This window comes from Rutidosis leptorrhynchoides, chromosome 6, assembly GCF_046630445.1.
Source record: "Rutidosis leptorrhynchoides isolate AG116_Rl617_1_P2 chromosome 6, CSIRO_AGI_Rlap_v1, whole genome shotgun sequence".
NCBI classification, from domain to species: domain Eukaryota; kingdom Viridiplantae; phylum Streptophyta; class Magnoliopsida; order Asterales; family Asteraceae; genus Rutidosis; species Rutidosis leptorrhynchoides.
This window is the reverse complement of record NC_092338.1, coordinates 387,293,971-387,304,292: the sequence shown is the minus strand read 5'-3', so window position 1 is coordinate 387,304,292 and position 10,322 is coordinate 387,293,971. Positions and strand designations below refer to the sequence as shown.

General features: G+C 34.4%; 1 long non-coding RNA gene across 1 annotated transcript; it reads left to right on the top strand.

The window, feature by feature from the left end:
* The first annotated feature begins 4,384 nt into the window (after positions 1 to 4,384).
* LOC139855948 (uncharacterized) lies at positions 4,385 to 6,268 on the top strand. Its single transcript, XR_011761618.1, has 4 exons — positions 4,385 to 4,567; positions 4,711 to 4,887; positions 5,808 to 5,876; positions 5,942 to 6,268. It is a non-coding gene; the product is annotated as an uncharacterized lncRNA (long non-coding RNA).
* The last annotated feature ends 4,054 nt before the right edge of the window (positions 6,269 to 10,322 follow it).

Sequence of the window (10,322 nt, the reverse complement as noted above, 5' to 3'; positions counted from 1 at the left end):
AGCAGCATCACCGGCATTAACAGTACCACCGACAACAACACCAACAGTACCATTATCACCACCAACAACATCCGTATCGCAAACCTCAACTTTACAATCTGTTCCACGAGCATCAACGTCATACGCACCGTAGTTACCAAGAAATACCAGCAACAATAACCGATGAAGTATTAACTCATTTCCCCTGAAGAAATTTTATGTATATTTAATATATATGAATTTTGAAATCAAAATAAATCTTTTCGTACTAAGCTATTACGTGTGAATCTTAACTGGTAGGTACTACCCGGTTAGTTCATATTACTAATATGCAATGATGTATATCCTTCCTTAACAACTTAACCATCGTTAATTACAATATCTGTTTCAATCTAATGAATTTCATTTCATAATAAACCAAGTGTATTATTCAATTACATAATTGATTTTACATTTTCATTTTCGATGTACTCGAAACTATCCAGAAAACATTATCTGTGCCTTGTAAGGTTCACAATAATTTCACGAGCATCAACATCCTTCACCAAGGAATATCAATAAGAATAAATAATGAAGTATTGATTTCATTAGCGAAATACTCCGCAAAGATTAAGTAATCTTTAATATTTTAGAGATTATTCATTTCTAATTCCAGCCAAAAATCAAATGAGCTTAATATGATATTAACTCATTAAATCTGTATTACATCTGAAGAAAATATACATACATATATTCTCATAAAAACGGTAATAAAAATTCTTTTGAACAAAGTATTAATTGTGAAATCTTTAACGGGTAGGTAATACTCGGGAAATATATAAGTTCACAATTAATATGTTATATTGTACATTCTTCAACTTTGATTCAAAAATTATTAACTATGCTCACAGCGATATACAATCGTTTCCATACAAATTCAATTACATATTCTGATATTGACGGATCAGAATCCAAGCCAAGATTTAACAGGTGACATCATTCTTAGATCTCTACATCTTTCAAAGCTATACTTTGACTTCAAAATAGCGAAAGATCCTTTAGCATTGTTATTACCGAAAATAATCTTGCAATCCCTGTTCAAAGTATCCAGTTTTACCACACTTCTAACCAGTCAACTTCTACTTTTCAGATTAGCCTTATTATAACCTTGATATATACGTTTTTGTTACTGGAGAACCTTTCATGTTCCACCACATTAGCAGTAAATTTACCAACAACTTCATTGATCTTTGACCTTCCGAAAAATCCTTATACTCATTGAAACCGTATCATGTACTCATCCACATCTTGTAACGGCAATTGACATACCAACTATCGGGAATTAGCAATCAGTATTTTGAAATCTTGTAGCACGTCTACGCCAACAGTTATATGTGTACATATAACGTCTACCTCCTGGACTTACATACTTCGAATGTGAAGTTTCCGAAAAACACCCCAAACTACGAAACTAGTTCTCCGAATTTTGGAAAAATGTTGATGAAGCAGCAAAAACTGTAAACGACCTTAACAGTCAAAAGTTTGATGATAAAGAATAGTATGGTGATAAAGCTGAGAAAAAGAGAAGGTTTGGAACTGGAAAACGGAATGAGCAGACCATGAAGGAGGCTGTGGACAAATCACAAAGACGAAATCTACCTTCAAAGAATCCAAATGATTCAGTGTCTGCTGAAACCATTAGTAAGAACCTTACTTCTTATTCTAAACCTTCACAGACAGATTTTCCGCATCATCCTCTGATATTAGAAATTCTAAGATATCATCGTATCTTCCATTATAAATATCCTCCATATTTCTGAATATATTTTCATAACTATTCTTATCTGATATCATTTATCTCTTCACGCTATCTTTGTTACATCATAAAAGAAACTATTTTAGTTTCTAAAATCTGAAAAATTCGAAAAATGAATGTTTTGAAGTAATGTTGGGAACTGAAGCATGAATTAGTATAATATAATGACACTTGATCAACGTGATTATATTACAGTAAGTCATGCTGAGTTTCTAATGGATTGTGATAAAGGTTCACAGATCATACCCTCATCATGAACCATGTTACATAACTCTTTCATTCTATTTAACCTCTAAACATATCAAGAAAATATTTTTCTTGATGATTCGGTCTTTTTCGAGGTATTCTGGTAATTTGACAAGTCAGATTGTACTATTACCATTTCTTTCTTAGAACATTAGTTATGTTCATCTGAAACTTCATACCTACGAATTCTGGACCATTATCCGCTTGACTTAAGGTCGGGAAGAGAAAACGAAAGCATGAAGCTCCGAAATATAATGAAGAATATAAAGCCCGATAACAACCCCGAAATTACAAACCGTGTATATCAATGCGTATAGCAATATAAAGACACGGGAGAATGAAAAACACTATAACCCCAAGGTAATAGTAGAAGAAAATAACTTCCTCTGATGGCAGATGAAAAAGAAGAATGAAGGATACGATAGCCAGGAAAATATCAAGAATCAGAACTGGATTAAGCATTTTCACAATCTATTGAGATGTATGAAATAAGAAAGAAGACTATAGGAGTGGTGAAAATAAATGAAACGGAAGAGGTCAATTTATAGCGAAATATCAGACATAGCAATCGACGCAGATTACGCATTTAATCAAAGAAAATCCTAATTTCCGCAAATTCCGAAGAATCAAATTTTATTTAGATTATGAAGATTTTCTATTCCTTAAATTCCGGAAATCAATCGTAACTACGTCAAAAGTTAAGACGAATCTCTATTCTTTCATTTCACTCTTTTACGATAACTTCTCTCATACGCTTCGAGTAATTGGATTGTTTTATCCATATTATTCAACGGTGATAAAACTTTATTTATCGACTCATATTCATCATAAAAACATTTTTATTGTTAGCCATGACAACCTCACTCAAATTTCGGGACGAAATTTCTTTAACAGGTAGGTACTGTGATGACCCGGAAATTTTCGAACAAATTTAAACTTTAATCTTTATATTATTCCGACACGATAAGCAAAGTTTGTTAAGTTGAATCTCAAGAATTTTAAACTATGTTTATACATTCATTTAACCGCGATCAAATTCCAATGATTCACGAACCATTATATGAACGGACATGATTATATATGTATATGTGAATATATTATAACTTGAAAACGTTAACAAAGTATTAGACGTATAATACTTTACACGAATGTATTTGTTTCGATATAGGTTTAATATAATTATCAACGAAATTAAAAGATAATATCAAATGATTGATTTATCATATACATTGTATGATCGTGAGTCTCTATTGAGAGGTCCACTTTGATTTAGGAAACCTTTCCTTTTTAACGATATTCGGAATAAATGGTAAAGTGACCTACAAGTAAGAACAAATATGTCAATTAACGATTACTGGACAAAGGTTAGTAGAGATTAACTTTTAACACAATGATTGTCTCGTGTCTCTTGTCCTTTTCGGCCCGAACTATCGGGCTTCATAAATAACGCCCAATGTCCCTGTTCTTGTCCTTTTCGGCCCAAAGGGGGTGCAAAGTGGGCAACTGACCCGTATTTTTAGGGGCCCAGGATTAATAACACCAAAAGGGGGTGCAAAGTGGGCGACCCGTATTTTTAAGGGCCCAGGATTAATAACACGTAAAGTCGCACAGGGACCCAGGATTAATAACACGTAAATTCGGCCCAAAAGTAAAATGATCTCAGGAACTATAGGGCTTCATAAATAATACCCAATGTTTATTCTTTTAACTTATAATCAAATCCTTCGACTTTATAGTATATATATTATTTTTTGTGCACCGATGTGGGATCCAGAAAAGAGATATTTTGGAATTCTAACTAACAGATTTATAGGAGTATCAATTCCCAGGAGGTTGTTTATTGTAATTTTTCATGTTATATAGAAGATATGGTTCCCACTCATTGTTGTATCAAACATCAACTTGATGTGGTGGAGGATGAATCCAAATGCCACCTCTGATCAAGATATAGTTAGTTTTCTACTTAACTATTTTTGAGGGATTTTTTTTTTTTTTTTTAATTCTCAGAAATGGTAATTAACTTTAAAAATTATCTAATTTAGCGGTCAAGCTTTAGAAAATTGCAACATTAATGGTAATAACTTTTTTTTAAAGAAATAAAACGATAATAATTACTCGTATTAAACAATTTAAGGATTTTTTTTAAAACACGTTTTAATGTATTGGGCAATTTGATAAATGCAAAATATATTACTGTAACTTTTTAGAAAAGTAAAATATAATTGTTTTGTATAAATATTATAGCGTGTTAACGATAACCTTGAGGAGAGTCGTTAGCGAAATCCTTTAATTCGCGGCGTAGGGGCCCTTTTTTCGTCTCGCTCTAGGCCCTTAAATTCTCAGAACCGGCCCTGACGATCGGGTACACTGTCCGTTAGTGTGTAATCTTTAAAACCAGTATTTTCCGTACAACAATTCATGTACCACGTTTTTCACATCACATACCTTAATACCACAAGAAGATATGTTAATCTTCTTAATTGATCGACGTTGAAAAAACATCCTCCCCAAAAGCAAAAGATTACGATCAACTGATGTATCAATTGGGTATGTGTCGTCTAATTACTTGAGCAATTTATTTGATTTCTATATCTAACCCTTTTGTTTTTCAATTATAAGTATCAATTGCCAGTGGAATATTACTGGTAATATATTATAATCTTTACATTTGAGCATATTTGTTTTTAAAGGTGGAACGTATTGTACGGGTTACAAGTCGCTCGAAATGTATTTTAGAGAATACAAAATTAATGTTTTGCTCATTGAGTCATATTGCTGAAAAATAAGTAAATCATGTGTTCTGCACATCAGACCTAATATCAACTCACGGTCGTCCGCACGAACTTCAGATTATGCTTCATAATAAGGTTTGTTCCTGCACATATGTTATATTTATATACTATACTGGATATGATTTAAATGTTAGTTTTGTATATTTGTTGAATTCACTGTATAGTCAGGTAATAAAGTTAATTGTTGTTGTTTATGTGTTTATCCAACAGCTGTTCCTCAATGTGGGAAAACGGGTGGGCTGTGTAGAGGGGTCATTATGGGTTTAGGTCAAAACAGATAAATTTAAAGAACATGTCAAATTGAGTGGGTGGGGTTTACCATCTTTCAGTTTTTACACTGTTTTGAAGCTCAATAATGAAATAATGATATTACATCCACCCGTTTATTTGTGGTCGTTTTACGAGGGTGTAAGATTTTGAATACACTTAAGAGACTTTCTTCTAACCCGTTTGACCCGATTTACACAAATCATGACTCATTTATAAGGGGGTGTGTGTTGTTTTTGAAGGATCTGCGGAAAGAGAGAATATATAGACTAATTTAGTTGTAGCCTTATTAAGAAATTAGGTAACTGTGCAACATAATTGTAATTGGTAAACATGATGTATTTTCAGCTCTCTTCAAGTGAAAGTTCTAAAACTGGCGTAGTTTCATCGTGTACAAAAAGACCACTATAAGATGCTAATGAGTAAAAAAAGCTATTTATACAATTTCTCAGTTGATGTGAATAATCACATCTCCATAAGCGTGGTGATAATCGAATAAAGATGCTAATGAGTAAACAAAACTATTTATACTCGTCTTACAAATATTGTGAATTCATACTTGATTAATAGCAAACTCAATGTTTGGGCAATGTTTAAAAGTATAGTATAGCAATAATATAAAACGAAATGCAGGTTCCTTGATAATTATTAAAATTTGTCGATGATACTATTCAGTGTTTTGTAAATGATGATAATATTTAATGTTGTGTAAATGATGTTGTTGTTAGGTCTTCAAATGTTGGAAATGGATAGAACTACTTTGTGCCTTCTCAAAGATAATTTATTCTCCATCTATGGTACTGCCTTACCTGTGTTCTTCTAATTATGATTTTGTGGTTATCATCCGATTTGTTATTTGCAGATGTCTGAAATAGCCTGGTGCTGATGGGGTACTTTTCCAAGAGATCCTTCTCAATAATTTCACTCTGTTTGTTGGATTAAACAGAGTTGAATGGGTACATAATAGTCAAGTAGGTAATCAAGATGGTTAATTGGCTAAAGCCGAGTTGATATATGTAGATTATTCAAAGCTTTGTGAAAGATGAAACTTAGATATTTATTGTTATTTTCATCCTTCAAGATTAGTAAACTTGAAAACTTATATACCGTAGGATAGTTGATAATGTAACCTTGGTGATTTGTGATTATTCCAGTCAATAATATTGAATTTTTGAACCTTTGTGAAGCATATCCAGTGCCATTGGTAATGATAAGTTTGCAATTCTAACTCAGCTTTGAGTTCCTTTATTTTTATTAATTTTTTTCCTTTCTAAAAACTGAAACTTTATATAGAACTCGAGGTGATCATCGAACAACATACATCATAAAGGCAATCGAAGCCCAAAAACAAAACGAAACAAAGACCGTCTGCTAAACAAATCACAACGACCAAGCTCAAAACCTACGAAAATAAAAACATAAACATACACTTCGCTAACATAACTAAACTCTAACAAACAAAGACGAAAACAGAACTAAGCCTAACAATCAAAGAAATACACAAGCAAAGCACGGACTTCACATCCCCTCAACATTGAAATTTCTCAATTCCTCCCCATGAACCTTTCCATGCTTTGAAATTCTCTTATGTTTTTGCTTTGGCTTTGAGGTCTATAATGTGTAATAATCAATAATAATCCTCATATAGAAAAAGGCTAATTTCTACTTTATTATATCAAATTTCCTTAAAAAGTCTCACGGATTTGCGGGTCTTTAATATTGTTCCGTTTAGCCTTTTTAATGTTGTTAGGCTTCTAATGGCCCGTTCAAAAACACAAATGTGTTGTTCATGTTAATTGTTTCCAAAAGAGGTAATGGTCTTTGGTGATTGTTATCTATGTTTAAAAACTTAGATTTCATTATCAATATGTCTTTATGTCTAAAGCTACTTTACTTAAACCATCACACTATTCATAACACCCATACATAAGTGCCCGCGAAATCCCGGGACTTAAGCTAGTAGTAGTGGTGGTGGTGGTGGTGGTGGTGGTGGTGGTGGTATGTGACGCCATGAAAATGGTATAATCAAATTTCCATGAGTTTTAAACCTGTCTGAAATTTAATTTATTCTTTGAGCAACAGTTAAGTCGCCAATAAGTCGACGCTTGCTGCTGACTCGAGTAATAGAGCCATGATGGAGGTACTCGCTCTTTTTTTTTTCGAACAGCAACAATATATTAAGAGGCTAGCAAGATGCTAAAGCCAAAAACAAAAATACAATACAAAAAATGCGAAAGGAAAGGCAACGAAACAAGAAAAAACAAAAGAAATACAAAGAAGAAACAAAAGAAGATTATAATGAATTACAAAGCCAAGAGGTCCACGTGGGAGCAAATTTGGATCTAGCCTGAAGCCATGCGAAGGACGATAATCTTATGTTGTCAAATAAGTCTCTTTCTTTAATAATGCCGTTTTCATGAAGTGTATCGTTTCTAAATCTCCATAACCACCAAAAGGTAGCAGCTACAATGCTATAAATGCAAGTCTTCTTAGACAAGGAACCATTTAACGAGTCCATCCAGATAAAGAAATCTTCAACAGTGATGAATGAATCAGGCCAAGGAATGGCCGTCCAAAGTCTCATTCGTCTCCAAATTGAGTTGGCAACATAACAAAAGATAAAAGTATTATCCCTTGAATCTCCACCAACACTTCATATGGGGCAAATAATAGTATTGATATCGAATCCCTTTAAAGGCAAGATTTATTCTAGAAGGAAGACGATCCAAAATTAAACGCCATATGAAAATATTAATCTTCAAGGGAATAAATTTGGACCAACGAGTATGATAGCTAGATGTCGGGAGATGAAGGTCGTCTAGCAGCTTGCGGGCATCCGAAACGTGAAAATTTCCATCATTTCCTAGATTCCAGAACCATGTGTCGTCAGTGTTGCTAAGAGAGACCGAACTCAGATCTGTTAATAAATCAGGAGGTTTTGCCGAAGTTGGAGGGTTTCGAGACCAGTCCCAGTTCCATCGGTTATCTACGCTTAGTCTTTCGCATATCAAGCAATCCGGATTGTTGTCAAGACGGTATAAACGATTAAACTTACTTTCAAGAGTGAAGTTTCCCAACCATTTGTCCTTCCAAAATTTGGTATTGCGACCATTTCCGAGCTTTAGATGAAGAGTATCTTCTGGAATATTTCCTGAATCATGAAGGGATTTAGTAGAAGCAACAATGTTACTCCAGACCCCTGAAGTTTTACAACCACGATTTCCAAAACCCGCCTTAATACCATAGATAGCAACAAGCGTACGAGCCCAAAGAGAGCTAGTACAACGAACCAGACGCCATTTCCATTTCAAAAGAAGTGAAAGGTTAAAGGATAGGATACTACCAATGCCGAGACCTCCGTTTTCAAGAGAAGCTATCGTTTGCTCCCATTTTATCCACGCCATCTTTCTCTTTTCTTTACAGCCTCCCCAAAAGAATCGAGCACGCTTTTTTTCAAGAGATTTGATGATGGAAATAGGAGCATGAAACAAAGATAAGTAGTTTACCCAAAACAGATTTGATCAACATATATCTACCTCCAATCGAAAGCAGGTTAGCAGCCAATAAAGAGAGTTTGGAGTCAAATTTATCAGTCAGGTGTTGCCAATGAGCCCTTCGAATAGGGTTGGAGCTAATCGGAAGACCAAGAAATTTGAGTGGTGTATTACCAGCTTCACATCCACATCTAGACGCTATGAGATCGACTTGGTCCATCTCAACACCTATCCCATACAGTTTCGATTTTTGTAAATTAATTCTCATACCCGAGACAAGGTGGAAATATTCGAGCACCATTAGAATATTATCTAAGTCTTGGGAGTTCCATTCAGAAATAATGGCAACATCATCAACAAAAAGAAAATGAGAAATATTTAGATTACCGATGGTAACCCCCTTTATCAGGTTGTTCGAGACCGTACTTTTCATGGTTAGATGTAAGCCTTCCATGACAATAATAAAGAGAAATGGCGATAACGGGTCACCCTGCCTTAAACCGCTTTTAATCGAAAATTCCGAAGTAGGACTTCCATTAACCAAGATAGAAGTTCTAGCGGAGGATAAACACGTAATCCAAGATCTCCACTTAACTCTAAAACCAAGTTGACCAAGCATGAAATCAAGATATCTCCAATCAACCGAATCAAAAGCCTTTTCAAAGTCAACTTTTAAAACCAACAGCTTTTTCTTTTTTTTCTTAATCCAATCAATGACTTCACTAATAATTAGAGGGCCATCGAGAATTTGTCTACCCTTAATTAACGCAGTTTGCTCACTACTAATAACATGGTTGATAACCTTAGCAAGCCTATTTGCAAGAATCTTTGCCACAATCTTGTACATGGCGCTTATTAATGAGATGGGACGATAATCTTTGACATTTACCGGGTTATCAACTTTTGGGATTAGCGTAATAAACGAGGAGTTAGAACCGTGAGTTAAATGACGAGATTTCATGAAATCATCTACAAAATTGAAGATATCATTCTTGAGAATTTCCCAAAAATGTTTGATGAAAGAGAAAGAATAACCATCCGGCCCTGGAGATTTATCACTACCACAATTCCAGACGACCTCTTTAATTTCTTCGAGAGTGATCGGTGACTCTAACCCATCGTGCTCTGATTCAGATAAGACCGAAGCTCCTTCTAGATTGTGCAAAGGAGCATGAGTAATTTTGGATTGAAACTTTGATGTGAAAAATAAGAGAAAAGCGTTTTTAATGTCGTTTGGATCGGTAATCCAGACTCCATTAAACATGATACCCTGGACGGAATGAGTATGTCTTTTACGTTTAAGAATCGAGTGAAAGAAACCTGAATTCTCATCACCTTCAAGATCCCACTTAGTACGCGCTTTCTGAGAAATGTCCAAGTCTCTAGCTTTTAAAATTACATGCCTTTCTTTTACAAGAGACAAGCGATTTAGCCTCTCCTCTTCAGTAACCGAATGATTGTCAAGTTTATCCTCAATCTCTTTTATAAGCAAATCAATCTCCTTTAGCCTTGAGAGATCATTATATCGACAACCTGCAACCCATTCTTTTATGTTATTTTTTAGATTCTTCAGTTTCAAGTGAATTGGTAAACCTGCGTAAGAGTCTTTACTAACAAAGCTTTTGAACCGTCTTCAAAAGAAACAAGATCCTGTTCCTGTAAAGAGATCTTCTTGTTTGAGGATGAAGATTGTGAAGTGTGTGCTACGGGATTGGCCTTCGCTTCAGATGACTCAGAGTTGATCTTCAT